The sequence below is a fragment of the Coffea eugenioides genome, unplaced genomic scaffold (genome assembly GCF_003713205.1).
Source record: "Coffea eugenioides isolate CCC68of unplaced genomic scaffold, Ceug_1.0 ScVebR1_3270;HRSCAF=4456, whole genome shotgun sequence".
Taxonomy (NCBI): domain Eukaryota; kingdom Viridiplantae; phylum Streptophyta; class Magnoliopsida; order Gentianales; family Rubiaceae; genus Coffea; species Coffea eugenioides.
Window position 1 is genome coordinate 1 of NW_020863831.1, and position 16,348 is coordinate 16,348.

The window sequence follows — 16,348 nt, forward strand, 5'->3', positions numbered from 1 at the left end:
AAAAAGCAAATAAATAAAAGGATAATAGGAAAATGCTTGAATTGACGCTTAAAATGAATTTCGGTCTAGAAAAGCCACACTGCTTCGCAGGACGGGGTAGTTTAAAAGAATAAAGCGAAAGGAATATGGCGGGTGCGATCATACCAGCACTAATGCACCGGATCCCATCAGAACTTCGAAATTAAGCGTGTTTGGGCGAGAGTAGTACTTGGATTGGTGACCCCCTGGGAAGTCCTCGTGTTGCACCCCTCTCTTTTTTGTTTCGAAATCCAAATTTCCTATTCTTTCTTTATCCTGTAGTAATTTAGCTCCGTCGGAACGATTGCTTAATATTTTGCTTCTTGTCGAAGCGTGAAGGAGGATCTGAAGGCGCGAGACAAATCAGGAACGGTACGGCTCGATCAAAGCCCGGATCGTCGCTCAAATTTGTCGGCGCAAATGTATCAGCGCAAGCGTGAAGGATTGATTTCATGATAATTTAGAGTTGCGGGATGATGGAAAAAAATAGGGGGCAAATCAATAACAAAAAAAAATATGAAAGCAAATAAATAAAAGGATAATAGGAAAATGCTTCAATTGACACTTAAAATGAATTTCGGTCTAGAAAAGCCACACTGCTTCGCAGGACGGGGTAGTTTAAAAGAATAAAGCGAAAGGAACATGGCGGGTGCGATCATACCAGCACTAATGCACCGGATCCCATCAGAACTCCGAAGTTAAGCATGCTTGGGCGAGAGTAGTACTAGGATGGGTGACCCCCTGGGAATTCCTCTTGTTGCACCCCTCTCTTTTTTGTTTCGAAATTCAAATTTTCTATTCGTTCTTTATCCTGTAGTAATTTAGGTCCTTCGGAACGATTGCCTTATATTTTGCTTCTTCTCGAAGCATGAAGGCGGATCTGAAGGCGCGAGACAAATCAGGAACGGTACGGCTCGATCAAAGCCCGGATCGTCGCTCAAATTTGTCGGCGCAAATGTATCAGCGCAAGCGTGAAGGATTGATTTCATGATAATTTAGAGTTGCGGGATGATGGAAAAAAACAGGGGGCATATCAATAACAAAAAAAAATATGAAAGCAAATAAATAAAAGGATAATAGGAAAATGCTTGAATTGACGCTTAAAATGAATTTCGGTCTAGAAAAGCCACACTGCTTCGCAGGACGGGGTAGTTTAAAAGAATAAAGCGAAAGGAACATGGCGGGTACGATCATACCAGCACTAATGCACCGGATCCCATCAGAACTCCGAAGTTAAGCATGCTTGGGCGAGAGTAGTACTAGGATGGGTGACCCCCTGGGAATTCCTCTTGTTGCACCCCCCTCTTTTTTGTTTCGAAATTCAAATTTTCTATTCGTTCTTTATCCTGTAGTAATTTAGGTCCTTCGGAACGATTGCTTAATATTTTGCTTCTTGTCAAAGCGTGAAGGAGGATCTGAAGGCGCGAGACAAATTAGGAACGGTACGGCTCGATCAAAGCCCGGATCGTCGCTCAAATTTGTCGGCGCAAATGTATCACCGCAAGCGTGAAGGATTGATTTCATGATAATTTAGAGTTGCGGGAAGATGGAAAAAAACAGGGTGCAAATCAATAACAAAAAAAAATATAAAGTAAATAAATAAAAGGATAAGAGGAAAATGCTTCAATTGACGCTTAAAATGAATTCCGGTCTGGAAAAGCCACACTGCTTCGCTGGACGGGGTAGTTTAAAAGAATAATGCGAAAGGAACATGGCGGGTGCGATCATACCAGCACTAATGCACCGGATCCCATCAGAACTCCGAAGTTAAGCATGCTTGGGCGAGAGTAGTACTAGGATGGGTGACCCCCTGGGAATTCCTCTTGTTGCACCCCTCTCTTTTTTGTTTCGAAATTCAAATTTTCTATTCGTTCTTTATCCTGTAGTAATTTAGGTCCTTCGGAACAATTGCTTTATATTTTGCTTCTTCTCGAAGCATGAAAGCGGATCTGAAGGCGCGAGACAAATCAGGAACGGTACGGCTCGATCAAAGCCCGAATCGTCGCTCAAATTTGTCGGCGCAAATGTATCAGCGCAAGCGTGAAGGATTGATTTCATGATAATTTAGAGTTGCGGGATGATGGAAAAAAACAGGGGGCAAATCAATAACAAAAAAAAATATGAAAGCAAATAAATAAAAGGATAATAGGAAAATGCTTGAATTGACGCTTAAAATGAATTTCGGTCTAGAAAAGCCACACTGCTTCGCAGGACGGGGTAGTTTAAAAGAATAAAGCGAAATGAACATGGCGGGTACGATCATACCAGCACTAATGCACCGGATCCCATCAGAACTCCGAAGTTAAGCATGCTTGGGCGAGAGTAGTACTAGGATGGGTGACCCCCTGGGAATTCCTCTTGTTGCACCCCCCTCTTTTTTGTTTCGAAATTCAAATTTTCTATTCGTTCTTTATCCTGTAGTAATTTAGGTCCTTCGGAACGATTGCTTAATATTTTGCTTCTTGTCAAAGCGTGAAGGAGGATCTGAAGGCGCGAGACAAATCAGGAACGGTACGGCTCGATCAAAGCCCGGATCGTCGCTCAAATTTGTCGGCGCAAATGTATCACCGCAAGCGTGAAGGATTGATTTCATGATAATTTAGAGTTCCGGGAAGATGGAAAAAAACAGGGTGCAAATCAATAACAAAAAAAAATATAAAGTAAATAAATAAAAGGATAATAGGAAAATGCTTCAATTGACGCTTAAAATGAATTCCGGTCTAGAAATGCCACACTGCTTCGCTGGACGGGGTAGTTTACAAGAATAAAGTGAAAGGAACGTTGTGGGTGCGATCATACCAGCACTAATGCACCGTATCCCATCAGTACTCCGAAGTTAAGAGTGCTTGGGCGTGAGCAGTATTAGGATGGGTGACCCCTTGGGAATTGTTCTTGTTGCACCCCTCCCTTTTTTGCTTCGAAATTCAAATTTTCTATTCGTTCTTTATCCTGTAGTAATTTAGGTCCTTCGGAACGATTGCTTTATATTTTGCTTCTTCTCGAAGGATGAAGGCGGATCTGAAGGCGCGAGAGAATTCAGGAACGGTACGGCTCGATCAAAGCCCGGATCATCGCTCAAATTTGTCGGCGCAAATGTATCAGCGCTAGCGTGATGGATTGATTTGATGACAATTTATTGTTGCGGGATGATGGAAAAAAATAGGGGGCAAATCAATAACAAAAAAAAATATGAAAGTAAATAAATAAAAGGATAAGAGGAAAATGCTTCAATTGACGCTTAAAATGAATTCCGGTCCAGAAAAGCCACACTGCTTCGCTGGACGGGGTAGTTTAAAAGAATAAAGCGAAAGGAACGTTATGGGTGCGATCATACCAGCACTAATGCACCGTATCCCATCAGAACTCCGAAGTTAAGCGTGCTTGGGCGTAAGCAGTATTAGGATGGGTGACCCCCTGGGAAGTCCTCGTGATGCACCCCTCTCTTTTTTGTTTCGAAATTCAAATTTCCTATTCGTTCTTTATCCTGTAGTAATTTAGCTCCGTCGGAACGATTGCTTAATATTTTGCTTCGTGTCGAAGCGTGAAGGAGGATCTGAAGGCGCGAGACAAATCAGGAACGGTACGGCTCGATCAAAGCCCGGATCGTCGCTCAAATTTGTCGGCGCAAATGTATCAGCGCAAGCGTGAAGGATTGATTTCATGACAATTTAGAGTTGCGGGATGATGGAAAAAAACAGGGGGCAAATCAATAACAAAAAAAAATATGAAAGCAAATAAATAAAAGGATAATAGGAAAATGCTTGAATTGACGCTTAAAATGAATTTCGGTCTAGAAAAGCCACACTGCTTCGCAGGACGGGGTAGTTTAAAAGAATAAAGCGAAAGGAATATGGCGGGTGCGATCATACCAGCACTAATGCACCGGATCCCATCAGAACTTCGAAATTAAGCGTGTTTGGGCGAGAGTAGTACTTGGATTGGTGACCCCCTGGGAAGTCCTCGTGTTGCACCCCTCTCTTTTTTGTTTCGAAATCCAAATTTCCTATTCGTTCTTTATCCTGTAGTAATTTAGCTCCGTCGGAACGATTGCTTAATATTTTGCTTCTTGTCGAAGGGTGAAGGAGGATCTGAAGGCGCGAGACAAATCAGGAACGGTACGGCTCGATCAAAGCCCGGATCGTCGCTCAAATTTGTCGGCGCAAATGTATCAGCGCAAGCGTGAAGCATTGATTTCATGATAATTTAGAGTTGCGGGATGATGGAAAAAAACAGGGTGCAAATCAATAACAAAAAAAATATAAAGTAAATAAATAAAAGGATAAGAGGAAAATGCTTCAATTGACGCTTAAAATGAATTCCGGTCTAGAAAAGCCACACTGCTTCGCTGGACGGGGTAGTTTAAAAGAATAAAGCGAAAGAAATATGGCGGGTGCGATCATACCAGCACTAATGCACCGGATCCCATCAGAACTTCGAAATTAAGCGTGTTTGGGCGAGAGTAGTACTTGGATTGGTGACCCCCTGGGAAGTCCTCGTGTTGCACCCCTCTCTTTTTTGTTTCGAAATCCAAATTTCCTATTCGTTCTTTATCCTGTAGTAATTTAGCTCCGTCGGAACGATTGCTTAATATTTTGCTTCTTGTCGAAGCGTGAAGGAGGATCTGAAGGCGCGAGACAAATCAGGAACGGTACGGCTCGATCAAAGCCCGGATCGTCGCTCAAATTTGTCGGCGCAAATGTATCACCGCAAGCGTGAAGGATTGATTTCATGATAATTTAGAGTTGCGGGAAGATGGAAAAAAACAGGGTGCAAATCAATAACAAAAAAAAATATAAAGTAAATAAATAAAAGGATAAGAGGAAAATGCTTCAATTGACGCTTAAAATGAATTCCGGTCTAGAAAAGCCACACTGCTTCGCTGGACGGGGTAGTTTAAAAGAATAAAGTGAAAGGAACGTTGTGGGTGAGATCATACCAGCACTAATGCACCGTATCCCATCAGAACTCCGAAGTTAAGCGTGCTTGGGCGTGAGCAGTATTAGGATGGGTGACCCCTTGGGAATTGTTCTTGTTGCACCCCTCTCTTTTTTGCTTCGAAATTCAAATTTTCTATTCGTTCTTTATCCTGTAGTAATTTAGGTCCTTCGGAACGATTGCTTTATATTTTGCTTCTTCTCGAAGGATGAAGGCGGATCTGAAGGCGCGAGAGAATTCAGGAACGGTACGGCTCGATCAAAGCCCGGATCATCGCTCAAATTTGTCGGCGCAAATGTATCAGCGCTAGCGTGATGGATTGATTTGATGACAATTTATTGTTGCGCGATGAGGGAAAAAAACAGGGTGCAAATCAATAACAAAAAAAAATATGAAAGCAAATAAACAAAAGGGTAAGAGAAAAATGCTTGAATTGACGCTTAAAATGAATTTCGGTCTAGAAAAGCCACACTGCTTCGCAGGACGGGGTAGTTTAAAAGAATAAAGTGAAAGGAACATGGCGGGTACGATCATACCAGCACTAATGCACCGGATCCCATCAGAACTCCGAAGTTAAGCATGCTTGGGCGAGAGTAGTACTAGGATGGGTGACCCCCTGGGAATTCTTCTTGTTGCACCCCTCTTTTTTTTGTTTCGAAATCCAAATTTCCTATTCGTTCTTTATCCTGTAGTAATTTAGCTCCGTCGGAACGATTGCTTAATATTTTGCTTCTTGTCGAAGCGTGAAGGAGGATCTGAAGGCGCGAGACAAATCAGGAACGGTACGGCTCGATCAAAGCCCGGATCGTCGCTCAAATTTGTCGGCGCAAATGTATCACCGCAAGCGTGAAGGATTGATTTCATGATAATTTAGAGTTGCGGGATGATGGAAAAAAACAGGGTGCAAATCAATAACAAAAAAAATATAAAGTAAATAAATAAAAGGATAAGAGGAAAATACTTCAATTGACGCTTAAAATGAATTCCGGTCCAGAAAAGCCAAACTGCTTCGTTGGACGGGGTAGTTTAAAAGAATAAAGCGAAAGGAACGTTATGGGTGCGAACATACCAGCACTAATGCACCGTATCCCATCAGAACTCCGAAGTTAAGCGTGCTTGGGCGTAAGCAGTATTAGGATGGGTGACCACCTGGGAAGTCCTCGTGATGCACCCCTCTCTTTTTTGTTTCGAAATCCAAATTTCCTATTCGTTCTTTATCCTGTAGTAATTTAGCTCCGTCGGAACGATTGCTTAATATTTTGCTTCGTGTCGAAGCGTGAAGGAGGATCTGAAGGCGCGAGACAAATTAGGAACGGTACGGCTCGATCAAAGCCCGGATCGTCGCTCAAATTTGTCGGCGCAAATGTATCAGCGCAAGCGTGAAGGATTGATTTCATGATAATTTAGAGTTGCGGGGTAATGAATTGGAAAAAATACAGGGGGCCAAATCAATAACAAAAAAAATATGAAAGCAAAATAAATAAAAGGATAAATAGGAAAATGCTTGAATTGGACGCTTAATGATTTCGGTCTAGAAAAGCCAACTGCTCGCAAGGACGGGGTAGTTTAAAAGAATAAAGCGAAAGGAATATGGCGGTGCGATATACAAGCACTAATGCAAAATCCGGATCCGCAATCAGAAACTTCCGAAATTAAGCGTGTTTGGGCGAGAGTAGTACTTGGATTGGTGACCCCCTGGGAAGTCCTCGTGTTGCACCCCTCTCTTTTGTTTCGAAATCCAATTTTCCTATTCGTTCTATTCCTGTAGTAATTTACGCTCCGTCCGGAACGATTGCTTAATATTTTGCTTCTTGTCGAAGCGTGAAGGAGGATCTGAAGCGTGAGACAACATCATGGAACCGGTACGGTCTCGATCAAAGCCCGGATCGTCGTCTCAAAATTTGTCGGCGCAAACTTTCTATCAAGCGCAAGCGTGAAGGATCTGATTTCAATGATAATTTAGAGTTGCGGGATGATTGGGAAGAAAAATCAGGGGGCAAATCAACTAACAAAAAAAAAATATGAAAAGCAAATAAATAAAAGGATAATAGCGAAAATGCTTCAATTGACACTTAACAATGAATTTCGGCTCTAGAACAAGCCACAAATCTGCTGTATTCGCAGGACGGGTTAGTTAAAAGAATAAAGCAAAGGAAATGGCGGGTGCGATCATACCAGCACTAATGCACCGATCCATCAGAACCTCTCCGAAGTTAAGCATGCTTGGGCGAGAGTAGTACTAGGATGGGTGACCCCCTGGGAATTCTTCTTGTTGCACCCCTCTTTTTTTTGTTTCGAAATCCAAATTTCCTATTCGTTCTTTATCCTGTAGTAATTTAGCTCCGTCGGAACGATTGCTTAATATTTTGCTTCTTGTCGAAGCGTGAAGGAGGATCTGAAGGCGCGAGACAAATCAGGAACGGTACGGCTCGATCAAATTTGTCGACGCAAATGTATCACCGCAAGCGTGAAGGATTGATTTCATGATAATTTAGAGTTGCGGGATGATGGAAAAAAACAGGGTGCAAATCAATAACAAAAAAAATATAAAGTAAATAAATAAAAGGATAAGAGGAAAATGCTTCAATTGACGCTTAAAATGAATTCCGGTCCAGAAAAGCCACACTGCTTCGCTGGACGGGGTAGTTTAAAAGAATAAAGCGAAAGGAACGTTATGGGTGCGATCATACCAGCACTAATGCACCGTATCCCATCAGAACTCCGAAGTTAAGCGTGCTTGGGCGTAAGCAGTATTAGGATGGGTGACCCCCTGGGAAGTCCTCGTGATGCACCCCTCTCTTTTTTGTTTCGAAATTCAAATTTCCTATTCGTTCTTTATCCTGTAGTAATTTAGCTCCGTCGGAACGATTGCTTAATATTTTGCTTCGTGTCGAAGCGTGAAGGAGGATCTGAAGGCGCGAGACAAATCAGGAACGGTACGGCTCGATCAAAGCCCGGATCGTCGCTCAAATTTGTCGGCGCAAATGTATCAGCGCAAGCGTGAAGGATTGATTTCATGATAATTTAGAATTGCGGGATGATGGAAAAAAACAGGGGGCAAATCAATAACAAAAAAAAATATGAAAGCAAATAAATAAAAGGATAATAGGAAAATGCTTGAATTGACGCTTAAAATGAATTTCGGTCTAGAAAAGCCACACTGCTTCGCAGGACGGGGTAGTTTAAAAGAATAAAGCGAAAGGAATATGGCGGGTGCGATCATACCAGCCCTAATGCACCGGATCCCATCAGAACTTCGAAATTAAGCGTGTTTGGCGAGAGGTAGTACTATGATTGGTGACTCACCCTGGGAAATCCTCGCTGTTGCACCCCTCTCTTTTTGTTTCGAAAATCCAAATTTCCTATTCGCTTCTTTATCCTGTAGTAATTTACTCGTCGGAACGATTCTTAATATTTTGCTTCTTGTCGAAGCCGTGAAAGGCGAGGAATCTGAAGGCGTTGAAGACAAATCAGGGAACAGGTACGGGCTCGATCAAAAGCCCGGATCGTTCGCTCAATATTTGTCGGCGAAATGTATAAGCGCAAGCGTGAAGGATTGATTTCATGATAATTTAGAGTTGGCGGGAATGATGGATAAAAAATAGGCGGGGCAAATCAATAACAAAAAAAAATATGAAAGCAAATAAATAAAAGGATAAGAGAAAAATGCTTGAATTGACGCTTAAAATGAATTTCGGTCTAGAAAAGCCACACTGCTTCGCAGGACGGGGTAGTTTAAAAGAATAAAGCGAAAGGAACATGGCGGGTGCGATCATACCAGCACTAATGCACCGGATCCCATCAGAACTCCGAAGTTAAGCATGCTTGGGCGAGAGTAGTACTAGGATGGGTGACCCATGGGATTTCCTCTTGTTGCACCCCTCTTTTTTTTGTTTCGAAATTCAAATTTTCTATTCGTTCTTTATCCTGTAGTAATTTAGGTCCTTCGGAACGATTGCCTTATATTTTGCTTCTTCTCGAAGCATGAAGGCGGATCTGAAGGCGCGAGACAAATCAGGAACGGTACGGCTCGATCAAAGCCCGGATCGTCGCTCAAATTTGTCGGCGCAAATGTATCAGCGCAAGCGTGAAGGATTGATTTCATGATAATTTAGAGTTGCGGGATGATGGAAAAAAATAGGGGGCAAATCAATAACAAAAAAAAATATGAAAGCAAATAAATAAAAGGATAATAGGAAAATGATTCAATTGACACTTAAAATGAATTTCGGTCTAGAAAAGCCACACTGCTTCGCAGGACGGGGTAGTTTAAAAGAATAAAGCGAAAAGAACATGGCGGGTGCGATCATACCAGCACTAATGCACCGGATCCCATCAGAACTCCGAAGTTAAGCGTGCTTGGGCGTGAGCAGTATTAGGACGGGTGACCCCCTGGGAATTCCTCTTGTTGCACCCCACTCTTTTTTGTTTCGAAATTCAAATTTTTTATTCGTTCTTTATCCTGTAGTAATTTAGGTCCTTCGGAACGATTGCTTTATATTTTGCTTCTTCTCGAAGCATGAAGGCGGATCTGAAGGCGCGAGAGAATTCAGGAACGGTACGGCTCGATCAAAGCCCGGATCATCGCTCAAATTTGTCGGCGCAAATGTATCACCGCAAGCGTGAAGGATTGATTTTATGATAATTTAGAGTTGCGGGATGATGGAAAAAAACAGGGTGCAAATCAATAACAAAAAAAAATATAAAGTAAATAAATAAAAGTATAAGAGGAAAATGCTTCAATTGACGCTTAAAATGAATTCCGGTCTAGAAAAGCCACACTGCTTCGCTGGACGGGGTAGTTTAAAAGAATAAAGCGAAAGGAACATGGCGGGTGCGATCATACCAGCACTAATGCACCGGATCCCATCAGAACTCCGAAGTTAAGCGTGCTTGGGCGTGAGCAGTATTAGGACGGGTGACCCCCTGGGAATTCCTGTTGTTGCACCCCACTCTTTTTTGTTTCGAAATTCAAATTTTCTATTCGTTCTTTATCCTGTAGTAATTTAGGTCCTTCGGAACGATTGCTTTATATTTTGCTTCTTCTCGAAGCATGAAGGCGGATCTGAAGGCGCGAGAGAATTCAGGAACGGTACGGCTCGATCAAAGCCTGGATCATCGCTCAAATTTGTCGGCGCAAATGTATCACCGCAAGCGTGAAGGATTGATTTTATGATAATTTAGAGTTGCGGGATGATGGAAAAAAACAGGGTGCAAATCAATAACAAAAAAAAATATAAAGTAAATAAATAAAAGTATAAGAGGAAAATGCTTCAATTGACGCTTAAAATGAATTCCGGTCTAGAAAAGCCACACTGCTTCGCTGGACGGCGTAGTTTAAAAGAATAAAGTGAAAGGAACGTTGTGGGTGCGATCATACCAGCACTAATGCACCGTATCCCATCAGAACTCCGAAGTTAAGCGTGCTTGGGCGTGAGCAGTATTAGGACGGGTGACCCCCTGGGAATTCCTCTTGTTGCACCCCACTCTTTTTTGTTTCGAAATTCAAATTTTCTATTCGTTCTTTATCCTGTAGTAATTTAGGTCCTTCGGAACGATTGCTTAATATTTTGCTTCTTGTCGAAGCGTGAAGGAGGATCCGAAGGCGCAAGACAAATCAGGAACGGTACGGCTCGATCAAAGCCCGGATCATCGCTCAAATTTGTCGGCGCAAATGTATCACCGCAAGCGTGAAGGATTGATTTTATGATAATTTAGAGTTGCGGGATGATGGAAAAAAACAGGGTGCAAATCAATAACAAAAAAAAATATAAAGTAAATAAATAAAAGTATAAGAGGAAAATGCTTCAATTGACGCTTAAAATGAATTCCGGTCTAGAAAAGCCACACTGCTTCGCTGGACGGGGTAGTTTAAAAGAATAAAGCGAAAGGAACGTTGTGGGTGCGATCATACCAGCACTAATGCACCGTATCCCATCAGAACTCCGAAGTTAAGCGTGCTTGGGCGTGAGCAGTATTAGGATGGGTGACCCCTTGGGAATTCCTCTTGTTGCACCCCTCTCTTTTTTGTTTCGAAATTCAAATTTTCTATTCGTTCTTTATCCTGTAGTAATTTAGGTCCTTCGGAACGATTGCTTTATATTTTGCTTCTTCTCGAAGCATGAAGGCGGATCTGAAGGCGCGAGAGAATTCAGGAACGGTACGGCTCGATCAAAGCCCGGATCATCGCTCAAATTTGTCGGCGCAAATGTATCAGCGCAAGCGTGATGGATTAATTTCATGACAATTTATTGTTGCGCGATGACGGAAAAAAATAGGGTGCAAATCAATAACAAAAAAAAATATGAAAGCAAATAAATATAAGGATAAGAGAAAAATGCTTGAATTGACGCTTAAAATGAATTTCGGTCTAAAAAAGCCACACTGCTTCGCAGGACGGGGTAGTTTAAAAGAATAAAGCGAAAGGAATATGGCGGGAGCGATTATACCAGCACTAATGCACCGGATCCCATCAGAACTCCGAAATTAAGCGTGGTTGGGCGAGAGTAGTACTAGGATTGGTGACCCTTCTGGACGTTCTCAGGGTGTTGGCAAACCCACTCTTTTTTTTTGTTTCGAAATCCAAATTTCCTATTCTTTCTTTATCCTGTAGTAATTTAGCTCCGTCGGAACGATTGCTTAATATTTTGCTTCTTGTCGAAGCGTGAAGGAGGATCTGAAGGCGCGAGACAAATCAGGAACGGTACGGCTCGATCAAAGCCCGGATCGTCGCTCAAATTTGTCGGCGCAAATGTATCAGCGCAAGCGTGATGGATTAATTTCATGACAATTTATTGTTGCGCGATGACGGAAAAAAACAGGGTGCAAATCAATAACAAAAAAAAATATGAAAGCAAATAAAAAAAAGGGTAAGAGGAAAATACTTGAATTGACGCTTAAAAGGAATTCCGGTCTAGAAAAACCACACTGCTTCGCAGGACGGGATGGTTTAAAAGAATAAAGCGAAAGGAACATGGCCGGTGCGATCATACCAGCACTAATGCACCGAATCCCATCAGAACTCCGAAGTTAAGCGTGCTTGTGCGAGAGTAGTACTAGGATGGGTGACCCCCTGGGAAGTCCTCGTGTTGCACCCCTCTCTTTTTTGTTTCGAAATCCAAATTTCGTATTCGTTCTTTATCCTGTAGTAATTTAGCTCCGTCGGAACGATTGCTTCATATTTTGCTTCTTGTCGAAGCATGAAGGCGGATCTGAAGGCGCGAGACAAATCAGGAACGGTACGGCTCGATCAAAGCCCGGATCGTCGCTCAAAAATTTTTTTTGGGGGGTTCCCCTTCCCCGGCGCCAAAAAAATTGTTTAAAAAAAAATTCAAGCCCGCAAGCGTGGGAAAAAAAAAAAAAAATGGATTGATTTCATGGCAATTTAGAGTTGCGCGATGAGGGAAAAAAACAGGGTGCAAATCAATAACAAAAAAAAATATGAAAGCAAATAAAAAAAAGGGTAAGAGGAAAATACTTGAATTGACGCTTAAAAGGAATTCCGGTCTAGAAAAACCACACTGCTTCGCAGGACGGGATGGTTTAAAAGAATAAAGCGAAAGGAACATGGCGGGTGCGATCATACCAGCACTAATGGAACGAAAATCCCATCAGAACTCCGAAGTTAAGCATGCTTGGGCGAGAGTAGTACTAGGATGGGTGACCCCCTGGGAATTCCTCTTGTTGCACCCCTCTCTTTTTTGTTTCGAAATTCAAAATTTCTATTCGTTCTTTATCCTGTAGTAATTTAGGTCCTTCGGAACGATTGCTTTATATTTTGCTTCTTCTCGAAGCATGAAGGCGGATCTGAAGGCGCGAGACAAATCAGGAACGGTACGGCTCGATCAAAGCCCGAATCGTCGCTCAAATTTGTCGGCGCAAATGTATCAGCGCAAGTGTGAAGGATTGATTTCATGATAATTTAGAGTTGCGGGATGATGGAAAAAAACAGGGGGCAAATCAATAACAAAAAAAAATATAAAGTAAATAAATAAAAGGATAAGAGGAAAATGCTTCAATTGACGCTTAAAATGAATTTCGGTCTAGAAAAGCCACACTGCTTCGCAGGACGGGGTAGTTTAAAAGAATAAAGCGAAAAGAACATGGCGGGTGCGATCATACCAGCACTAATGCACCGGATCCCATCAGAACTCCGAAGTTAAGCGTGCTTGGGCGTGAGCAGTATTAGGACGGGTGACCCCCTGGGAATTCCTCTTGTTGCACCCCACTCTTTTTTGTTTCGAAATTCAAATTTTCTATTCGTTCTTTATCCTGTAGTAATTTAGGTCCTTCGGAACGATTGCTTTATATTTTGCTTCTTCTCGAAGCATGAAGGCGGATCTGAAGGCGCGAGAGAATTCAGGAACGGTACGGCTCGATCAAAGCCCGGATCATCGCTCAAATTTGTCGGCGCAAATGTATCACCGCAAGCGTGAAGGATTGATTTTATGATAATTTAGAGTTGCGGGATGATGGAAAAAAACAGGGTGCAAATCAATAACAAAAAAAAATATAAAGTAAATAAATAAAAGTATAAGAGGAAAATGCTTCAATTGACGCTTAAAATGAATTCCGGTCTAGAAAAGCCACACTGCTTCGCTGGACGGGGTAGTTTAAAAGAATAAAGTGAAAGGAACGTTGTGGGTGCGATCATACCAGCACTAATGCACCGTATCCCATCAGAACTCCGAAGTTAAGCGTGCTTGGGCGTGAGCAGTATTAGGACGGGTGACCCCCTGGGAATTCCTCTTGTTGCACCCCACTCTTTTTTGTTTCGAAATTCAAATTTTCTATTCGTTCTTTATCCTGTAGTAATTTAGGTCCTTCGGAACGATTGCTTAATATTTTGCTTCTTGTCGAAGCGTGAAGGAGGATCTGAAGGCGCGAGACAAATCAGGAACGGTACGGCTCGATCAAAGCCCGGATCGTCGCTCAAATTTGTCGGCGCAAATGTATCCCCGCAAGCGTGAAGGATTGATTTTATGATAATTTAGAGTTGCGGGATGATGGAAAAAAACAGGGTGCAAATCAATAACAAAAAAAAATATAAAGTAAATAAATAAAAGTATAAGAGGAAAATGCTTCAATTGACGCTTAAAATGAATTCCGGTCTAGAAAAGCCACACTGCTTCGCTGGACGGGGTAGTTTAAAAGAATAAAGCGAAAGGAACGTTGTGGGAGCGATCATACCAGCACTAATGCACCGTATCCCATCAGAACTCCGAAGTTAAGCGTGCTTGGGCGTGAGCAGTATTAGGACGGGTGACCCCCTGGGAATTCCTCTTGTTGCACCGCACTCTATTTTGTTTCGAAATTCAAATTTTCTATTCGTTCTTTATCCTGTAGTAATTTAGGTCCTTCGAAACGATTGCTTTATATTTTGCTTCTTCTCGAAGCATGAAGGCGGATCTGAAGGCGCGAGAGAATTCAGGAACGGTACGGCTCGATCAAAGCCCGGATCATCGCTCAAATTTGTCGGCGCAAATGTATCAGCGCAAGCGTGATGGATTAATTTCATGACAATTTATTGTTGCGCGATGACGAAAAAAAATTGGGTGCAAATCAATAACAAAAAAAAATATGAAAGCAAATAAATATAAGGATAAGAGAAAAATGCTTGAATTGACGCTTAAAATGAATTTCGGTCTAAAAAAGCCACACTGCTTCGCAGGACGGGGTAGTTTAAAAGAATAAAGCGAAAGGAATATGGCGGGAGCGATCATACCAGCACTAATGCACCGGATCCCATCAGAACTCCGAAATTAAGCGTGGTTGGGCGAGAGTAGTACTATAATGGGTGACCCTCTGGGAAGTTCTCGTGTTGCACCCCTCTTTTTTTTGTTTCGAAATCCAAATTTCGTATTCGTTCTTTATCCTGTAGTAATTTAGCTCCGTCGGAACGATTGCTTCATATTTTGCTTCTTGTCGACGCATGAAGGCGGATCTGAAGGCGCGAGACAAATCAGGAACGGTACGGCTCGATCAAAGCCCGGATCGTCGCTCAAATTTGTCGGCGCAAATGTATCACCGCAAGCGTGAAGGATTGATTTTATGATAATTTAGAGTTGCGGGATGATGGAAAAAAACAGGGTGCAAATCAATAACAAAAAAAAATATAAAGTAAATAAATAAAAGGATAAGAGGAAAATGCTTCAATTGACGCTTAAAATGAATTCCGGTCTAGAAAAGCCACACTGCTTCGCAGGACGGGGTAGTTTAAAAGAATAAAGCGAAAGGAACATGGCGGGTGCGATCATACTAGCACTAATGCACCGGATCCCATCAGAACTCCGAAGTTAAGCGTGCTTGGGCGAGAGTAGTACTAGAATGGGTGACCCCCTGGGAAGTTCTCGTGTTGCACCCCTCTTTTTTTTGTTTCGAAATCCAAATTTCGTATTCGTTCTTTATCCTGTAGTAATTTAGCTCCGTCGGAACGATTGCTTCATATTTTGCTTCTTGTCGACGAATGAAGGCGGATCTGAAGGCGCGAGACAAATCAGGAACGGTACGGCTCGATCAAAACCCGGATCGTCGCTCAAATTTGTCGGCGCAAATGTATCAGCGCAAGCGTGATGGATTGATTTCATGGCAATTTAGAGTTGCGCGATGAGGGAAAAAAACAGGGTGCAAATCAATAACAAAAAAAAATATGAAAGCAAATAAAAAAAAGGGTAAGAGGAAAATACTTGAATTGACGCTTAAAAGGAATTCCGGTCTAGAAAAACCACACTGCTTCGCAGGACGGGATGGTTTAAAAGAATAAAGCGAAAGGAACATGGCGGGTGCGATCATACCAGCACTAATGGAACGAAAATCCCATCAGAACTCCGAAGTTAAGCATGCTTGGGCGAGAGTAGTACTAGGATGGGTGACCCCCTGGGAATTCCTCTTGTTGCACCCCTCTCTTTTTTGTTTCGAAATTCAAAATTTCTATTCGTTCTTTATCCTGTAGTAATTTAGGTCCTTCGGAACGATTGCTTTATATTTTGCTTCTTCTCGAAGCATGAAGGCGGATCTGAAGGCGCGAGACAAATCAGGAACGGTACGGCTCGATCAAAGCCCGAATCGTCGCTCAAATTTGTCGGCGCAAATGTATCAGCGCAAGTGTGAAGGATTGATTTCATGATAATTTAGAGTTGCGGGATGATGGAAAAAAACAGGGGGCAAATCAATAACAAAAAAAAATATAAAGTAAATAAATAAAAGGATAAGAGGAAAATGCTTCAATTGACGCTTAAAATGAATTTCGGTCTAGAAAAGCCACACTGCTTCGCAGGACGGGGTAGTTTAAAAGAATAAAGCGAAAAGAACATGGCGGGTGCGATCATACCAGCACTAATGCACCGGATCCCATCAGAACTCCGAAGTTAAGCGTGCTTGGGCGTGAGCAGTATTA

General features: G+C 42.2%; 23 non-coding genes and 6 pseudogenes across 23 annotated transcripts; all 29 read left to right on the forward strand.

Annotated features, from left to right (window-relative positions):
• Window positions 1-130: 130 nt before the first annotated feature.
• On the forward strand, window positions 131-249 carry LOC113757728. The gene has a single exon (XR_003466464.1). It is a non-coding gene; the product is annotated as a 5S ribosomal RNA (ribosomal RNA).
• Window positions 250-665: 416 nt separating this feature from the next.
• LOC113757732 lies at window positions 666-784 on the forward strand. The gene has a single exon (XR_003466468.1). It is a non-coding gene; the product is annotated as a 5S ribosomal RNA (ribosomal RNA).
• Window positions 785-1,200: 416 nt separating this feature from the next.
• LOC113757724 lies at window positions 1,201-1,319 on the forward strand. The gene has a single exon (XR_003466460.1). It is a non-coding gene; the product is annotated as a 5S ribosomal RNA (ribosomal RNA).
• Window positions 1,320-1,734: 415 nt separating this feature from the next.
• Window positions 1,735-1,853, forward strand: LOC113757744. Its single transcript, XR_003466477.1, has one exon. It is a non-coding gene; the product is annotated as a 5S ribosomal RNA (ribosomal RNA).
• Window positions 1,854-2,269: 416 nt separating this feature from the next.
• On the forward strand, window positions 2,270-2,388 carry LOC113757725. The gene has a single exon (XR_003466461.1). It is a non-coding gene; the product is annotated as a 5S ribosomal RNA (ribosomal RNA).
• Window positions 2,389-2,803: 415 nt separating this feature from the next.
• LOC113757739 lies at window positions 2,804-2,922 on the forward strand. The gene has a single exon (XR_003466475.1). It is a non-coding gene; the product is annotated as a 5S ribosomal RNA (ribosomal RNA).
• A 416-nt stretch (window positions 2,923-3,338) lies between these two features.
• On the forward strand, window positions 3,339-3,457 carry LOC113757733. The gene has a single exon (XR_003466469.1). It is a non-coding gene; the product is annotated as a 5S ribosomal RNA (ribosomal RNA).
• A 416-nt stretch (window positions 3,458-3,873) lies between these two features.
• Window positions 3,874-3,992, forward strand: LOC113757729. Its single transcript, XR_003466465.1, has one exon. It is a non-coding gene; the product is annotated as a 5S ribosomal RNA (ribosomal RNA).
• A 414-nt stretch (window positions 3,993-4,406) lies between these two features.
• Window positions 4,407-4,525, forward strand: LOC113757730. Its single transcript, XR_003466466.1, has one exon. It is a non-coding gene; the product is annotated as a 5S ribosomal RNA (ribosomal RNA).
• A 415-nt stretch (window positions 4,526-4,940) lies between these two features.
• On the forward strand, window positions 4,941-5,059 carry LOC113757742 (annotated as a pseudogene).
• Window positions 5,060-5,475: 416 nt separating this feature from the next.
• Window positions 5,476-5,594, forward strand: LOC113757727. The gene has a single exon (XR_003466463.1). It is a non-coding gene; the product is annotated as a 5S ribosomal RNA (ribosomal RNA).
• A 414-nt stretch (window positions 5,595-6,008) lies between these two features.
• On the forward strand, window positions 6,009-6,127 carry LOC113757738. Its single transcript, XR_003466474.1, has one exon. It is a non-coding gene; the product is annotated as a 5S ribosomal RNA (ribosomal RNA).
• A 987-nt stretch (window positions 6,128-7,114) lies between these two features.
• LOC113757746 lies at window positions 7,115-7,234 on the forward strand (annotated as a pseudogene).
• Window positions 7,235-7,629: 395 nt separating this feature from the next.
• Window positions 7,630-7,748, forward strand: LOC113757734. Its single transcript, XR_003466470.1, has one exon. It is a non-coding gene; the product is annotated as a 5S ribosomal RNA (ribosomal RNA).
• Window positions 7,749-8,164: 416 nt separating this feature from the next.
• LOC113757747 lies at window positions 8,165-8,286 on the forward strand (annotated as a pseudogene).
• A 431-nt stretch (window positions 8,287-8,717) lies between these two features.
• LOC113757735 lies at window positions 8,718-8,835 on the forward strand. The gene has a single exon (XR_003466471.1). It is a non-coding gene; the product is annotated as a 5S ribosomal RNA (ribosomal RNA).
• Window positions 8,836-9,251: 416 nt separating this feature from the next.
• LOC113757722 lies at window positions 9,252-9,370 on the forward strand. Its single transcript, XR_003466458.1, has one exon. It is a non-coding gene; the product is annotated as a 5S ribosomal RNA (ribosomal RNA).
• A 415-nt stretch (window positions 9,371-9,785) lies between these two features.
• On the forward strand, window positions 9,786-9,904 carry LOC113757749. The gene has a single exon (XR_003466478.1). It is a non-coding gene; the product is annotated as a 5S ribosomal RNA (ribosomal RNA).
• A 415-nt stretch (window positions 9,905-10,319) lies between these two features.
• On the forward strand, window positions 10,320-10,438 carry LOC113757736. Its single transcript, XR_003466472.1, has one exon. It is a non-coding gene; the product is annotated as a 5S ribosomal RNA (ribosomal RNA).
• Window positions 10,439-10,853: 415 nt separating this feature from the next.
• Window positions 10,854-10,972, forward strand: LOC113757731. The gene has a single exon (XR_003466467.1). It is a non-coding gene; the product is annotated as a 5S ribosomal RNA (ribosomal RNA).
• A 416-nt stretch (window positions 10,973-11,388) lies between these two features.
• On the forward strand, window positions 11,389-11,507 carry LOC113757748 (annotated as a pseudogene).
• Window positions 11,508-11,931: 424 nt separating this feature from the next.
• Window positions 11,932-12,050, forward strand: LOC113757750. Its single transcript, XR_003466479.1, has one exon. It is a non-coding gene; the product is annotated as a 5S ribosomal RNA (ribosomal RNA).
• A 474-nt stretch (window positions 12,051-12,524) lies between these two features.
• Window positions 12,525-12,645, forward strand: LOC113757743 (annotated as a pseudogene).
• A 415-nt stretch (window positions 12,646-13,060) lies between these two features.
• LOC113757723 lies at window positions 13,061-13,179 on the forward strand. The gene has a single exon (XR_003466459.1). It is a non-coding gene; the product is annotated as a 5S ribosomal RNA (ribosomal RNA).
• Window positions 13,180-13,594: 415 nt separating this feature from the next.
• LOC113757737 lies at window positions 13,595-13,713 on the forward strand. Its single transcript, XR_003466473.1, has one exon. It is a non-coding gene; the product is annotated as a 5S ribosomal RNA (ribosomal RNA).
• Window positions 13,714-14,128: 415 nt separating this feature from the next.
• On the forward strand, window positions 14,129-14,247 carry LOC113757740. The gene has a single exon (XR_003466476.1). It is a non-coding gene; the product is annotated as a 5S ribosomal RNA (ribosomal RNA).
• Window positions 14,248-14,663: 416 nt separating this feature from the next.
• LOC113757726 lies at window positions 14,664-14,782 on the forward strand. Its single transcript, XR_003466462.1, has one exon. It is a non-coding gene; the product is annotated as a 5S ribosomal RNA (ribosomal RNA).
• A 415-nt stretch (window positions 14,783-15,197) lies between these two features.
• On the forward strand, window positions 15,198-15,316 carry LOC113757721. Its single transcript, XR_003466457.1, has one exon. It is a non-coding gene; the product is annotated as a 5S ribosomal RNA (ribosomal RNA).
• Window positions 15,317-15,732: 416 nt separating this feature from the next.
• Window positions 15,733-15,853, forward strand: LOC113757745 (annotated as a pseudogene).
• The last annotated feature ends 495 nt before the right edge of the window (window positions 15,854-16,348 follow it).